Here is a 17,171-nt window from a genome sequence, read left to right as displayed (position 1 = left end):
GGTCTCAAACTCCTGGCTAAAGTGATCCACCCGCCTTGGCCTACCCCCAAGAGTGCGGGGATTACAGGCTTATGCCAACACGCCCAGCTAATTTTTGCATTTTTAGTAGAGATAGGGTTTCACCATATTGGCCAGATTGGTCTCAAACTCCTGGCCTCAAGTGATCCACCTGCCTTCCAAATTGCTGGGATTACAGACTTGTGCCAACACGCCCAGCTAATTTTTGTATTTTTAGTAGAGACGGGATTTTGCCATGTTGGTTAGGCTGGTCTCGAACTCCTGACCTCAAGCAATCTGCCTGCCTCGGCCTCCCGAAGTGCTGGGATTACAGCTGTGAGTCACAGCGCTCGGCAGCACATTCTAGTTTAAATTCCACAATTGGTTAGTTTTAGTTCCATATTTAAATAGATTAATCACCACTAATCTTTTATCACAACTTTTCATACCTGGTTTTTAATTTTGATCATTTGTTGGGAATTGAATCCATTATCAGGTAGTTTTTACAAGAAGAACTCAGAGTGATATATATGCAACACTTAGAATAATTCCAGGCAGTAATCATTGTTAAATGTTATTTAATAATAATTAGAATAATATAATAATGATAATAATCTTTCATTTGTTGAGAATAGTTTACTTATTCACCTGCTCTTTAATTGTTTTTCTTTTTAAATTGATGTTCCTTTGTTCCTCGCAGAATGAAATCATTACCTCCTCTTTTTCTCTGAAGGTATATTTACAGAAGCATTTTTTTCTCATCTGCCTTTTTATTTTGGTTTCTTCAGCTATGCAAAAGCTTTAATTATATGTAATTAAATCTGATGATCTATTCTTTGTGATTTCTTCTATTCTAAATTTACATACTTGATATTCAATTTTACAGTCTTATTTTTCTATAATTGGAATTTAATATCTTAATTTGTAGCTCTGTAATACATGAAGAAATTTATTTAGAATATGATTTAAGGAGAAACTCAAAGTTACTATTTTTTCCAAATTTATAACCAACACAAAATTTTGGCAATTTCTTTCCTTTCTATATTTGTTGAATCTTAAATTTTAACACCCATGCACCCACCCACCCACACATGCACACTGTCTGTCTCTTGGCTTGTTTTTGTTTTCTTTTTAGCTGCTTATTCTTCTATCTTGATCTTATACTTTTGTGATATAGGGCCTATTCCCTGCCCTGCAGCCCACGTTGATCGTCTCATCTAGATAGTTCTCTAAATCAGCTTATTCCAAGCTGTTTCTTCTCTTTCATTGAAATCCCTGCAACATATACTGCAAAAATCCTACCCTTTCTCTTCAACAAACCTAAGAGCAAATCAAACTTCTACTTGCCATGTTTACCCCCAGAACCCCGGAAGTGGTTCTGTCTGAAAGCTCCGTGTGTGTGGCACCTGCCTCACTTTCCAAGGTTGGGAGACCAGTTGACCCCTCATTTATGCAAACTGATTCTCTCTTCTCTGAGAACAATTTTTTTTCCACCAGAGGTCTTAAGCATCTACACAAATTGAATAGTGCTACAAAGGGGTTTCTTACACCATTACACTGTCACAATGAATGTAAACTCTCCACACACTTGTCAAAGTAAGAGGGCCACTCTGGGCGGGATCCGTAGGACAGACATATTGTTTCTACTGTTACAGTGCTTTGTAGTTTGTTTTGTCAATTTGTCTTTTTTATAATGTAACTTCTCCCAACATACTGTAAGTTGAGGGAGGGCAGGAAACAGTGCTGAGCACAGAATCAATCACAAGGTTGAGGTTTAATTACTATTAGAGAATAATTAACTTTTAAGCCACCCTGTCCTTCAAACCAGTCTGTCGAACAGCCAGGCAACTGAACAACCATCACACTTGTCAAGCAGGTGCAGTGACACAATTGTCAAGGTCATCTCCCAGGTTGACATAAATCAGTTGTGTTTGTATGCAATCAGGTTGTGTCAGTTATTGGATCTAGATTCTGTGGCAAATTCACACATAAATCAGACACAATTTCCTTCCTCAAGGAACTCAGAATCTCTGAGGATAAATGACACATTAGCTTAAATATAATTTAAAGGGGAAAACTGATTAGTGCCACACAATCTGTGTATCAGGACAGAGAAGAAAGGAAGAGAAGAATCATTTTTTTTCCCCATTAACCTTTGGGGATAAGAAACACCATAATTTTGGTCTTATTAAAGGCCGCCCATGATTAATATTTCCATCTAAGAAGCAATTAAGGAATTATTATCCAGGGAGATTGTGACAAAAGGAATTAAACCTTGCCAGCTCTGTTCAGGCAGAATAAGGCTTAGCTTTGAGTATTGAAAATTAAGTCTATTTAGATGAAAAGCTTACATTTTGTCTTTAACTTTTTGCTCAGGTGCTGTGTAAGAACCACTGAGTGGATAAGTAAAAAATTATCTAGAACTGCTCAGCAAATACAATCTACAGTCCTAAATGGAATGCATTATAATCATGGCATGATAATCAGAAGAATAATAATTTAACACATGTAGTAAGCTCCAACGGGCAACAACTGTTTCAGTCTGTTAAAGTACTAGTATTTTGAGATACAAAACTGTACATTTCCATGTTGTAGGAAGTACTTAATTATTTCCAACTGTTATTGAAATAGTGGGGAAATCATCTTGCCTCAGTACCGTAATCACAGTGTTCACAAGTGCATTTAATTATACACGTTTTATCAGGAAATTTTGCAAACCCGGTTTTTTTTTTCAGGTGTTAAATGGGAAGGGTTTCTTTCTTTTCTTTTTTTTTTTTTTTTGAGACGGAGTCTCGCTCTGTCGCCCAGGCTGGAGTGCAGTGGCCGGATCTCAGCTCACTGCAAGCTCCGCCTCCCGGGTTCATGCCATTCTCCTGCCTCAGCCTCCCGAGAAGCTGGGACTACAGGCGCCCGCCACCTCGCCCGGCTAGTTTTTTATATTTTTTAGTAGAGACGGGGTTTCACCGTGTTAGCCAGGATGGTCTCGATCTCCTGACCTCGTGATCCGCCCATCTCAGCCTCCCAAAGTGCTGGGATTACAGGCTTGAGCCACCGCGCCCGGCCAGGAAGGGTTTCTATAATGTGCGTAAAACAACTTAAAAAATACACAAGATATCACCTAAAAAATAGGTATGTTTTCCATATCTATAGATTTATGGAGGAGTAGAAGAGGAAAGACCCTCTCTTAGGTGAAAGTAGTGTGCCGGAGACCAGTTGTCTTGCCAAAAAACGTAGGGCCAGGAGCAAAACCTGTGTTTTATCTTCTGCATAGTGCTTGAAATCCTGTATGTTGCTGTCTTTGGCAGACCTTTTGTGGAAGGAATGAGCTTTTTATCTACCCACTTGAGAGAGAGAGAGAGACACTGAGGTGTCACATCATGAAACAACATAGCTGAGCCAGGTGGGTGGTGAGTGGTGGGTCCTTGACCAGGATTAGAGTCGACTTGCTATGTGCTTAGTCGACTTGGTATGTTCTGCCGCCCCGCTGCGTGGCACCTGGCTCAGAGCTGGGCTCCTCCAGCGACACCGTCTTCTGCAATAAGTTCAGGGTTTTCTAGCTGGTCTGTCTTCCCACCCTTGAAGAGGTTGCAGCTCCTCCTGGAAACATTAAGGGCTCTCAGGAAGAGGCCTGGAAGTTCCTGTGGATGAAGTTAGGGCAGTTTTATTACCAGAATCTGCTTCAAGTTAGCAAGTGTTTATCAAGCACTTGCTCTAGAAGCTGGAAAGAATGAATAAGACAAGAAGCTTTCTTCAAAGAGCTTATGGTCCTGGAGAGAGAGCGGCCAGAGGGAATAAACAGGAGAAGGTATTGTAAGTCCTTGGTGCTGGGAGGTGGCTTTGGAATGACAAGTATCTCATTCCACATTGCAGATGAAAAGTTTCTTTCCTCTGAATGTCTAATTTCCACAGATCCCAGTGCAGTGACATTCTACTCATTCCTTGAACCCACCAGTTTCAAAAGACTTGTCTATGCTGGTCATTTCTTTTAGCTCTTTTCAGAAATTTTCCACGTGGTTAATGTTACATTAAAAAACCTCCGCTTCGGTTATGTTTTGCCATAGATTTCACATGGCTGAAGCTGTCAGTAGGTCGTGCTACGTGATAAATTAGCCACTCTGGGGACATCATATTTCCTCCCTGCAATGTCACTGCTCAAAATTACACCTGAGATGGACAACAGAGCCCTGGGTACAGAGGATTCTCCCGATGTGATTCCCAGACCCTTGACACAAGGCAGGTACCGACGGAGGTCCTCACAGAGGACTGATTCTCCTCAGCAGCTGCTGACTGTGGGTCTCTGCATCGCTGCATGCTTACAAGTTTCTTTTCACCACTGTTGATGATGTGTGTTTCTGTTTTTCTAAGTGGTACACTTGAACACTGTGTGAAGACACTGCCTTCATCATTTCTTGGGAAGTCTTGAATTACCCCGAGGTGAGACATGGCATTTGACTAAGTGAGCCACAGTCCCTCATCGCCACCTCCAGTGGGATGCGACTCCACCAGGGAGGGTGTGAGTGTGGGTCAGGACAGCCTCCCCCGGCCTGGCCTGGGTGCTCACTACTTCCACCTTTGATCATGAATGCACCGAGTTTTCATCCCCCCCTGCTCACAGGACTTCTCCAAAGTGGGAACAACACAAACCACTAGGCTTCTGCTCAGGAAACTACAATCACTGCTGCTTCTCCTTGAGGCTGTGCCCAGGGCACCTTGGGGAGGGTTTGGCGGTTTGCATATTCTCTGATCAAAATTGCCTGGTTTGTTCCCACATGGCTTGTTATAGTGTGTGTGGTGGCTTACCCTCAAAGGGCAACCATATTTTTATATCTTGTGGTGTTAGGACTCTGCATACGTTGAGAGGAAAAGCAGCTGCTATTGCCATTTTGATGGCAATTGATAAGGCTGGAAGAGATTTGAAGCCAGCCTCTAATTCTTGCTCACCCAGGCAGGGGGAAAACCATCAGACAGGCGTGGCTGACTGAGCAGTGTTCCTTCAGGTCCAGCAGCACTTCTGTTTTCAGGTTATCCAAGTTGCAGTGTGTCATCCATGTGGCTCTTGGCCTGTGGTGACGACACTGGTCTGGACCTTTGCTGCCTGTGGGTCTTTATGATTTACGGAAGATGCCCTGACTCTGTATGTCATTTCACGCAGAGTTTGTGTTCTTGCCCACATTCCGGCTTTGGAGGGAGGCCCTTTCTGCTCACACACTCACTCATGAGCCAGCCTCACGACAACTACCTTGCTCCTTGGTGTGTCTTTGAACATGCATGGTTTCTTTGTCCACCCACCAGGCAATTCTGCTGCTAGATTCTGGGGATAGTGCCTTCTTTACTCCACAGGGTGATGGGGGAGATTCTCTCTCAGCGAGGGCAACTGTGTGATTAAGATGGGACTGAAAACAGACCTGTTTGAGCAGAACCCAGGCTTCCATGACAGTCCACGTGCCACCACCCCATCAAATATCAGTGAATGACTGCATCTGGTCCTTGGCTGAAGAAGTCAGTATTATATTGGTTACTACTACTTGGCCACTCTCGAGTGGGTTACACATCAATAAGGTAGATGAATAGAACATGAATAATTGCTGGCATTTGATTTTGGCTAAATGGAAAAGCCCATGGTTGTCCCTAGATGGGCTGCCTCAGTGGGGAGTGGGCCTCCTCCATGCTGACCTGAATTGCATCTGTTGGGGATGCTGGAGGGGCAGCCTTTGCTCCCTTCCTGCTAGACAGGGGGTAGACAGGCTTTGTCTTTCCTCAGTGGGTGCTGACGGTGGTCAGTATCCGGCAGAGCACGGCTGCCTCTTCGTTGCCATGGATACTACTCTGGTCCAAGCCGCCTCTGTTTCTGGGACTACTGTGTGGCCTTCTTCACTGATTTCTCTGCACCTACCTGGCCTTGCATCTTTCTGAACATTTTCCACTCTGTAGCTGGCATTCTGTGAATAAGGCCACATCACTTAGACTTCAACAACTTCCCACTGCACTGGGAATGAGGTCCAAACATCTTACTGTGGCCTACGAGAATTTACAAGATCTGGCCCAGCTTACCCACGTCCTGGTATCAAACCACCCTCCCCCCGTTCATGAGCACTGGCTCTTCCCTGTCTCAGGCCTTCAGCACTGGCAGCTCCCTTTGCATGGAGAGTTCTTCACATGTTTAGGTCTGTCTCATTCTGCAGATTTGCTCAAATATCCTTTCTTCAGATAAACCTTTCTTCTTCTAAATGTGAATATACTTTATTTAGTCATTTTTGTTTATAATGGAAACTCTGGAAATTCAAAATTAACATTTTTGCCCAGGAACTCCCTTATAGACACCAGAAAAAGTTTCAACCTTGTGCCCCACATGGTTCTGCTGTGCTTTGTCCAAAGGAACCTTCCTGAGCTGAATGCTAGCCAGTTTCACGCAGATTCTTTTGCCCCCAATTTCACTTGGGAAGACCAAGTCTTCAAGGATTGCATCATGCGTGGCTATTAGGGTGCAGCTCCTGGGACACTTTTGCTTATTTTTTTGTATTGTTTTTTCAAGTCGGCATAGGCAGACTTCTCCTCTGAGCAATAAAGACAGCATGCTTCCCACCGAACTTTTTCTCCAATTCATGTACTATCTGGACTTGGATTTTTCTGGAAAGATTTCAGCTGAGGAACGGGAACAATGATTATAATAAGCTTTGTGACCACCATCAACTTCAGGTTTCTTGGCTGCTGTTATATTCAGCTCCCTGAGCTGAGCCTTGAGATCCAAGTTCATCTTCAGCTCCAGAAGATCCTGGAGATGCTGGACTTGAACTTGTCTGGCTTCTCGCCATTGGGCTTCATGATCTTGGTGCTTGAACTGAACATGGCCGTCTTCTTCCTAAATGCCAGCCTAGGAAGAAGGCCAAGTCTCACGAGAGCTCAGAAATCAGATAAACCTTTCTTGACTGTTGTCTATAGCATCCCTAAACTTACCTTGCCCTGGTACCCTCTATAACGTCACCCTTTATATGCCCATCAGAGCACTGATTTTCTGAAATTGTCTTTGTTGTTGTTGTTGATTAGACCATCAGAAAAATGTACCATTGAATAGAGCTCTCTACAAAGCTCTAGGTGTCTGAATATTTGGCCAAAACTTCTAGAGTCGTTTCAAAGCCACACATGGCCAGGAACATGACAATGGAAAGAATCTTGTCTAAAACATTGTTTCCATATATTTTGAGGCTTGGTTATCTCTTGCAGGCCAGAGTCTGTTTCCTCATTGGCAGTAAGAACAGTAGGAAATGGACCATACATGCTCTTATGATCTTTTCTGCTCTGAATTTTGATGGTTTTGACATATGACTCACTGTCTTTCAGGGATCCCTATCTTAGATTCGAAAATGGGAATAATTGCACCCAGATATTTATGACATTCCTATAGAGGTGTTATTTATGAGATGGCTGTATTGTATTAACTAATCTTTAAATGTTTTTTCTTAGTAAAATGGTTTCTGTGATTTAGTTTTACATCTGAGTTTTAGTCTGGAAGCAAACATTCACAGTTTTGTAAGAGTAAGAGACTTGTGTGTGGGGAGCATGCACAGTGCATTCATGAGTTGCAAGCTAGGCCTTCTTAAAGCGTGTGTGGCAGGGTTCCATCTGGTCATGTAGGGAGAGGGGACTGTCCTTCCCTCTTGTCCTCTCGCAGGCCCAGACCTGTGGGGGGCAGGAAGTTAATTATCACCTCCTAGCATGCTTGGAATCTCCTCTCGTCTTGAAAGGACTATCCTTGTGCTGGTCCTCAGAAAGAAAGAGACCCATACAGAGAATTATTTCCTTAGCTCCGAGCCTCTCTGTGTATACATGTGCCTGTCACACTTGAACTTTGATCATGAGACTCATGCAGAATTCAATGTGGAGAGAAGTGCTGGCTGAGGAGGTGCTAAAGCCCCCCTACTTGGTGATGATAATGAATGGGCATCTACTCTGTGCTGAGTTGCTGTGGGAGTCCAGCGGGCTTCGGCCAAGGCTGCTACATGGAGCTGCCTCCCACAATTGCCTCCCACAGTTGACAAGATCAGACTGTCCAGAGGGCAGCGGATGTCAGACATGAAAACAATCCTCTCTGCCACGGCTGCCTCTCATCCCACCAGGCAATCTGCTGAGAGGAGGTGGGCGGGGAAGGCCTAACCCATGCAGTCTGAGCCCTGGGAGAGTGTGAGGGAGGTTACCTGAGAAGGTGGGAAATGTGCCACACTTTTCAGGACAAGCTGAAGTCCCTTTCTCAGCTTGCTTGGAAACTCACACTTGTAGGGGCCAGCCCTGTGCTGTGCACTGTGCCTAGTGATCCACATTCTCTGTGTCATTTAGTTTTGACGGCATCATGTGAAGCAGGATTTTTTTTTTTTTTTTTTTTTTCTAAAAAAAGAAGGGGCTCTTGAATTTAAAATGCAGTTGATACCTGGAAGCAAGATGTTCTACGGCAAAGTCTTCTTTGCTGTGTAACAAACCATTTCAAAACTTAGTGACATAAAAGTCACTATCATTTTATTATGCTCACAGATTCTGCGGGTTAGGAGTCTGGGGAGGGCACAGTGAGGATGGTCTCTGTGCCAACAAGTACTCCCATGATTATAGGTGACCTGAGTGGGGGCTGATCCCTGAAGTGGGATGTTTGGAAGGCTGGATTCAGCTTGGACTGTTGCCCAGAGCACCTACATGTGGCCTCTATATGCAAACGTGGGCTTATCCCCACATGGTGGGACCATCAGAGACCAAGCATCCTGAGGACCAAGGCAGGAGCTGCGAGGCCTCTCCTGACCTAGCAAGCCACCTTTAGGAGTACCACCTGACTAGAGGGCCACCAAGTTAGGAGTATCACCTTCCTTCTAACTCTATTGGTTAAGACAGTCAGTCACCAGTTGGTCCCATTTCAAAGATAGGAGACACGCAGACCCCATCTTTCAGTAGGATGAGTGTCAAAGAATTTACAGCAGTGTTTTAAAACGGCCACTCAGGAATTGAATCCAGGTTCCCTGACCCTACAGCTATTGCTCTTCCCATTAGACACTATTGCCCAGATGTAAGAGGCAGTATGCTTTGGGGGAGAGGTCTGCAGGGAAATGGAGAATATGTTTAACATGGCTGCATCACTAAGTCCTTGAGACTTTTTTTTAAAAACCCAGCATATAGCCGCATGGCTTGGGAGGCAGCTGCTGGAGTGGCAGTAGCCTGGGCAACTTTGGATGACCTGTACACAGGTCTAGGTCTTCCTCTGCACCACGGGGATAACCACAGCATCCCCTTGCTTACTGTAAGGATGCAGTGCCCAGGGGAGGTGAAAGCCTCAAGGACGTTCCAGCCTGCTCTGCAGACAGGAGGGAGGTCTCTGTCTATGAAGAAGCCCTGTGCCCTCTGCTCTCAGACACACTCGGGGCCAGTATTCCAAATCCCGCTCATATCCCAGAAGCCTAACCAGTACCCCAGATGACATGCTGTTCCATCCCCACTATATTGATTCTATTACACATTGTTCATCTGCCAATTCATCACATCCTGGAAAGAATAATAAACTTGGAATCACAATGTCCTCCGAAAGTCTTGGAGCCATGAAATACTGGCTCAGTAACCGTGGGCATATCACATAGCCTTCTACAGCCTCCATTTTCCACAAAACAGTGATCAGTGTATTTGTTTCTCTGAAAAGTTACGAAGACTGAGTTTGTGTGAGAGAGTATTTTCCGGTCTAATAAGCACAATATATACTAGATGTTTTTATTATTGCCATTTCCACTAATACTTAGCAAGCAGAGTGTTTCACTCACAGCAAGCGCTTAATAAATATGTACACTTTAGTCTTGATTTACTCCAGACCCCAGATGAAGTTCACGGTAGAAGGAGATTGGAACTTTTATCTTCTGTCCCACTTGGGGACATATGTCACAGAAGTATTTTTATATGAATTGGCTGTGCTGTGCTTTTTCTTACCCTGCCAAGCTGGAAGAGGGATGACAGGCTTTGAAACGGACATAACCACAGCATTGATTAAGAAAAAAATAACTGACTGTCAATTTAATTAAATAGCTAGGGATATGCAGCCCCAGTCTCAGGCTATTTGCTTCAGGGCAAAACTAGCATGGGAAGGGTGATCTGGGCCTGTGATCTGACGGCTCCTCTTCCAGGAGATTTTGGAAGGTGAATACATTTTCACAACTACTCATTTCATTCATCAGAGACTCAATTAGATTAATCTATGAAATACGTGGAAATAGTTCTTTCCACACCAAGCCTCTGCAAAAATGTTGACCAGAGCAAACTCGCAAGAGACAAATCTTGGTGCAAGTCACATTTCTGAAAATTTTCAATCCGCTGTGTTTTTATTGTAATCAATGGATTTGTGTTTTAAACAGCAGGCGTTTATTAGGTTCCCACTGTGTGCTCAGTGCTGCGTTAGAAGCTATGTGGTCTACAGAGTAGGAGAAGCTGTCCTTGCATTTGTGACTTTTTTTGGTGTCTGTTCTGAGAAGATCTTTTAGTGTATAATACTGAATATTCATAAGAGCATTTTGTGCCAGACCAGACAGTGAGCCTGAGAGAAGCATCAGGGCTGGGCCAGGCCACTGGAGAAACAACACAGGCATTCGTGTTTGAGATATATTTAGTTCTATTTCCTTCTAACTGGCTATGCAATGTGGGCAAGTTGTTTGACCAATACCAATTTGATTCTTATCTTTTGTACTAGTCAGTTCTTAGGCTGTTAAAAAAGACATACATGAGACTGGGTAATTTATAAAGAAAAAGAGGTTTAATGAACTCACAGTTCCACAATGCCTGGGGAAGCCTCACAGTCATGTCAGAAGGCAAAGGAGGAGAAAGTCATGTCTTACATGGTGGCAGGCAAGAGAGTAGGTATGGGGGAACTCTCCTTTATAAAACCATCAGATGTCATGAGACTTATTCACTACCTTGAGAACAGCATGGGAAAAACCCACCCCCATGATTCGGTTACCTCCCACTGGGTCCCTTCCACAACATGTGGGGATTATTACAATTCAAGGTGAGATTTGGGTGGGGACACAAAGCCAAACCGTATCACTTTTATAACAGGCCTCATACAGGAGACTGTTGATAGAATCCAATGAGATCTAGAGAGTAAGGCTTCGAACTAACTGAACTCAGTAAATACTTGTTAGTCTCGTGTATAGAAGGGGGATGGCCTTGGATGGGCTCTGTTTTTTTTTTTGTTTTTTGAGATGGAGTGTCCCTCTGTTGCCCAGGCTGGAGTGTAGTGGCACAATCTTCACTCACTGGAAGCTCCGCCTCCTGGGTTCATTCCATTCTCCTGCCTCAGCCTCCCAAGTAGCTGGGACTACAGGCGCCGGCCACCATGCTTGGCTAATTTTTTGTATTTTTAGTAGAGACGGGGTTTCACCATGTTAGCCAGGATGGTCTCGATCTCCTGACCTTGTGATTTGCCCACCTTGGCCTCCCAAAGTGCTGGCATTACAGGCATGAGCCACCACGCCCGGCCTTGGATGGGCTTTTGATGAACTATGTCTGCCTCAAGAATCACCCCCAAAACTTAGTGGTTTAAACAACAACCATGACTCTTGGGTTGACTGGGGTTCAGCAGGCCAGTTCCTTTGCACTTTGAAGATGGTGCTGGATACTTGTGCTGCTCCATGTGGCATCTGGACCTCTGGGGCTTCTCCACATTGACCTCTTTCTCTATGCTAGACTTTTCACATGGTCAGCCTGGGGCTCCAAGAGGAAGAATTAGAAGTGGTCAGGCTTTCTCAGTGTCTGGGCTTGCAAATGTCAGGATGGTGCTTCTCCATATTTTACTGGTCAAAGCAGTCACAGGCCTAGCGAGGGATAAAGCTCAGATTCTACCTCCTGAAAGGAAGGCAGAGATGTTTGGGGGTAATCTTAGGCCCCTTGAAACCCCAGCTGCAGAGCCCTTCCCCAACAGACTCTTGGTGTTTGGAAGACATGCAGGTCCCATTTTCTGTTATGATCATCCACATGCATTTTGGATAGAGGGAAGAAGACCCATTGCTGTCAGGCAGGTGGATGGGTCAGCCAGTTCTTTGATGTGTAGTCCTTCTCAGATCCAGTTCTTTGATGTGTAGGCCTTCAAGTCTGACTGCCAGGTCAGGGCAGCTAGGGGTTTTTTTTTTTTTCTTCTTCTTCTAAGGTTCTCAAGGACTTATTTCCATGAACAAATCTCACAGGGGAGTGATGTGTAACTTAGATTATTGATGTGTTTATTTACAATGGCACAGTTACTTTTCCTTCAACAAAACATCTGGGAGGCTGAATTCTTCATCAGAGAACTTCAGTCCTGGACTCAGGCAATGACGTAGGGATTCTTGAGTAATATCTTATTCAACATGGAAAACTATGACAGAACTAGCCCAATTCAGGGTCTCCAACTTGGCTTTGGCATTTCCTTTTCCAAGGACCATGTAGATCCTGCTTCTGCTTATACATTTTTTCCACCTACATGAATACCATTGAGAAAAGTGCAGACACCAAGGGAGGTCTTGATCAGATCTGAATTCTATTCTTCCTGCTATGCCTGAGAAGGTTCAGATATTTGAGGGTGACTTGCAGAATGCTCATGTCTCCATGCAGTGCTAGCTTCAATAGCATAATTAACTGCCAAGTTCAGAGAGTGGGTGAGCCATGAAGGCTTTCTGTACATTGACTGTGGGGGAGACAGGCACGCCAACAACATGTCATGGCTCAGAGTGAGTGTAAGAAGTGCTTACACTGGGCACACTGCCAGGAGAACTTTCAGGAGAGCCACATTCATATCAAGTGGTCAGAGCCAGGAGGTCTTTCTGGAGGAAGTAGCAGGACAAGACTGGAGAGACTGGCTTTTCCAGGGTTCTGGAAAAGCATAAAGCAGGGCAGGGGAAAAGTGCATGGCATTAGAGAATACTGGTAGATTAATATGAACTCTAAAGGGTCATAGAGATGCAGGTTGGGATGATTAGTGTGATTATTCACTATGTCTTGTTTTGAATTCTCCAACTAAGGTGAACATTCCTTGAATGTCAAGGCATGTCTTGTTCTGAAGTTTCTTGGCACTGACTTTTTCATTGTTATTATTATTATTATTATAATTTAAGTTCTAGGGTACATGTGCACAACGTGCAGGTTTGTTACATATGTATACATGTGCCATGTTGGTGTGCTGCACCCATTAACTCGTCATTTACATTAGGTATATCTCCTAATGCTATCCCTCCCCCCTCCCCCCTCCCCACAATAGGACCTGGTGTGTGATGTTCCCCTTCTTGTGTCCAAGTGATCTCATTGTTCAATTCCCACCTATGAGTGAGAACATGTGGTGTTTGGTTTTCTGTTCTTGCGATAGTTTGCTGAGAATGATGGTTTCCAGCTTCATCCATGTCCCTACAAAGGACACGAACTCATCCTTTTTTATGGCTGCATAGTATTCCATGGTGTATATGTGCCACATTTTCTTAATCCAGTCTATCACTGATGGACATTTGGGTTGATTCCAAGTCTTTGCTATTGTGAATAGTGCCGCAATAAACATACATGTGCATGTGTCTTTATAGCAGCATGACTTATAATCCTTTGGGTATATCCCCAGTAATGGGATGGCTGGGTCATGTGGTATTTCTAGTTCTAGATCCTTGAGGAATTGCCACACTGTTTTCCACAATGGTTGAACTAGTTTACAGTCCCACCAACAGTGTAAAAGTGTTCCTATTTCTCCACGTCCTCTCCAGCACCTGTTGTTTCCTGATTTTTTAATGATTGCCATTCTAACTGGTGTGAGATGGTATCTCATTGTGGTTTTGATTTGCATTTCTCTGATGGCTAGGTGATGATGAGCATTTTTTCATGTGTCTGTTGGCTGTATGAATGTCTTCTTTTGAGAAGTGTCTGTTCATATCCTTTGCCCACTTTTCGATGGGGTTATTTGTTTCTTTCTTGTAAATTTGATTGAGTTCTTTACAGGTTCTGGATATGAGCCCTTTATCAGATGAGTAGATTGCAAAAATTTTCTCCCATTCTGTAGGTTGCCTGTTCACTCTGATGGTAGTTTCTTTTGCTGTGCAGAAGCTCTTTAGTTTAACTAGATCCCATTTGTCAATTTTGGCTTTTGTTGCCGTTGCTTTTGATGTTTTAGACATGAAGTCCTTGCCCATGCCTATGTCCTGAATGGTATTACCTAGGTTTTGTTCTAGGGTTTTTATGGTTTTAGGTCTAGCATTTAAGTCTATAATCCATCTTGAATTAATTTTTGTATAAGGAGTATGGAAGGGATCCAGTTTCAGCTTTCTACTTATGGCTAGCCAATTTTCTCAGCACCATTTATTAAATAGGGAATCCTTTCCCCATTTCTTGTTTTTGTCAGGTTTGTCAAAGATCAGATGGCTGTAGATGTGTGGTATTATTTCTGAGGCCTCTGTTCTGTTCCATTGGTCTATATCTCTGTTTTGGTACCAGTACCATGCTGTTTTGGTTACTGTAGCCTCGTAGTATAGTTTGAAGTCAGGTAGTGTGATGCCTCCAGCTTTGTTCTTTTGGCTTAGGATTGTCTTGGCAATGCGGGGTCTTTTTTGGTTCCATATGAACTTTAAAGCAGTTTTTTCCAATTCTGTGAAGAAACTCATTGGTAGCTTAATGGGGATGGCATTGAATCTATAAATTACCTCAGGCAGTATGGCCATTTTCACAATATTGATTCTTCCTATCCATGAGCATGTTATGTTCTTCCATTTGTTTGTGTCCTCTTTGATTTCACTGAGCAGTGGTTTGTAGTTCTCCTTGAAGAGGTCCTGTACATCCCTTGTAAGTTGGATTCCTAGGTATTTTATTTTCTTTGAAGCTATTGTGAATGGGAGTTCATTCATCATTTCGCTCTCTGTTTGTCTGTTACTGGTGTATAAGAATGCTTGTGATTTTTGCACATTGATTTTGTATCCTGAGACTTTGCAAGGCCTGACAGAGATACAACAACAAAAAAGAGAATTTTAGACCAATATCCCTAATCAACATAGATGCAAAAATCCTCAATAAAATACTGGCAAACCGAATCCAGCAGCACATCAAAAAGCTTATCCACCATGATCAAGTGGGCTTCATCCCTGGGATGCAAAAGCTGATTCAACATACACAAATCAATAAATGTAATCCAGCATATAAACAGAACCAAAGACAAAAAATGCATGATTATCTCAATAGATGCAGAAAAGGCCTTTGACAAAATTCAACAGCCTTTCATGCTAAAAACTCTCAATAAATTTGGTATTGATGGAATGTATCTCAAAATAATGAGAGCTATTTATGACAAACCCACAGCCAATATCATACTGAATGGGCAAAACCTGGAAGCATTCCCTTTGAAAACTGGCACAAGACAGGGATGCCCTCTCTCACCACTCCTATTCAACATAATGTTGGAAGTTCTGGCTAGGGCAATCAGGCAAGAGAAAGAAATCAAGGGTATTCAGTTAGGAAAAGAAGAAGTCAAATTGTCCCTGTTTGCAGATGACATGATTGTATATTTAGAAAACCCCATTGTCTGAACCCCAAATCTCCTTAAGCTGATAAGCAACTTTGGCACTGACTTTTTATAAGATTAGGTAGTGAGGTGATGGACACTCAAGGAGAGAAGGATGGCAAGGTAGGTAGACTCATTGTCCCTAAGAGGATTCCACCAAATTCCTGAGACACTGAATTCGGTGAGATACAACACCCACAAATATGTTACCTTACAGGGTAAAAGAGACTTTCCAAATGGAATTAAAATGACTAATCAGAGACTTTAAGATGGGAAGATTATCATGGATCGTCTAGGTAGACCCTGTGTAATCATGCAAGCCCTTAAAAGCAGAGGAAGAAGAGGAAGTCAGATTCAACGTTCAGGAAGCATTCAACATGACATGTTGGCTTGATCGAAGGGACCAGGTGTCAAGGAAATGGCAACCTTACTCCTACAACCACAAGGAACTGAATTCTGCCAACAAGTTGAATAAGGCTGGAAGTGGATTCTCCCTCAGAGCCTCCAGATAAGGTCCTAAGTTGGCCAGCGCCTTGATTTTGACCTTGTGAGACCCTGAGCAAAGAATCCAGCCACAGTATGCTGGACTTTGAGCTACAGAAACCTTGAGGTAATAAAAGTGTGTGTTTTTTAAAAGACACAATGTATGCGTTGTTTGGGTGGCATTGGGAAACTAACAGATGACACACTTTCTTCTCCTCATCAGTTTCAGCTCGAGGTTCTCCTTAGTCTTCCATGAGGAGGCCAATACCACAGGTGTGTCATTATTGTCTTGGTCTGGAAGAGGCAGCTAATGGGCGGCAATTCATTTGGGATTTGGGGAGTTGGGCTCGACGCTGGGCTCTAGGCTGCTGGACTAGTCTGTGGAAGACACTTGAGAAATGGCTTCCACAGAAGGACACCTGGGCTGCCTTCTTTCCACCCTTGCCTCCTCAGGGGGCCTGAGCAGATATTGGCTTGTCCTGGGCTCCCTTTTCATCTCTCCTCCACCTCTTGGTCGACTGCCAAATTTCCTCCTCACAAAATGTCTTGATAACGAAGTGGGTTCTGTCACTCAAACCATCCTTAAAGCTCCCTTCCCTGATGACGGTCTTAACTTGGTGCTGGTCAGATTTTGGGAATTAGCACTAAACACTAATGTATACATGCAGTTATTCAGGCCTGGTAGAGGGTATTTGCAGTCTCCAAGAGAAAGTTTAACTCCAATTTTTAAAATTCATTACACAGGCATTGAATTTTATTTCTTCCTCTCTTTTGTTAACATTGAGAAGGTTTCTGTTGTTCTTCATCTTTTACAAAATAATCTCTTCTTCATTTGGTCAGTTTACCCTTTAAGGCTCAAAGCCACCTCGTCTGTGGAGCATTTCTTGATTCCTTGCAGCATGGTCCTCATCCCCTCCTGTATTTGCACACACCACAGCTGTTACCCTCATCAGACTCTACAGAGTGCTCTCACGATGTGTTGCCTCCACTTCTGGACCATAGCTTCTTACAAGTTGTATTGCCACAGCACCCAGGATAACGTTCTGGGCATCCAGGGGTTGCTCAGTAAAATCATGGGAAAGAAGCAATGAATGCAGAAGCAGCCTGCTGAAAAACCAACAGATGGGACCTGCCAGATTGCAAAAAGCAGCTGGGTGTAAGGCATAAAAACCAAGGCAGTTAA

At 43.5% G+C, this 17,171-nt stretch overlaps 1 pseudogene; it reads right to left on the bottom strand.

Moving 5' to 3' along the window:
• Window positions 1–6,255: 6,255 nt before the first annotated feature.
• Window positions 6,256–6,843, bottom strand: LOC100429065 (small ribosomal subunit protein eS7 pseudogene; annotated as a pseudogene).
• Window positions 6,844–17,171: the final 10,328 nt, after the last annotated feature.

Source organism: Macaca mulatta, chromosome 9 (assembly GCF_049350105.2).
Source record: "Macaca mulatta isolate MMU2019108-1 chromosome 9, T2T-MMU8v2.0, whole genome shotgun sequence".
In the NCBI taxonomy this organism is placed as follows: Eukaryota; Metazoa; Chordata; class Mammalia; order Primates; family Cercopithecidae; genus Macaca; species Macaca mulatta.
This window is presented reverse-complemented; position numbering and strand designations above follow the sequence as displayed.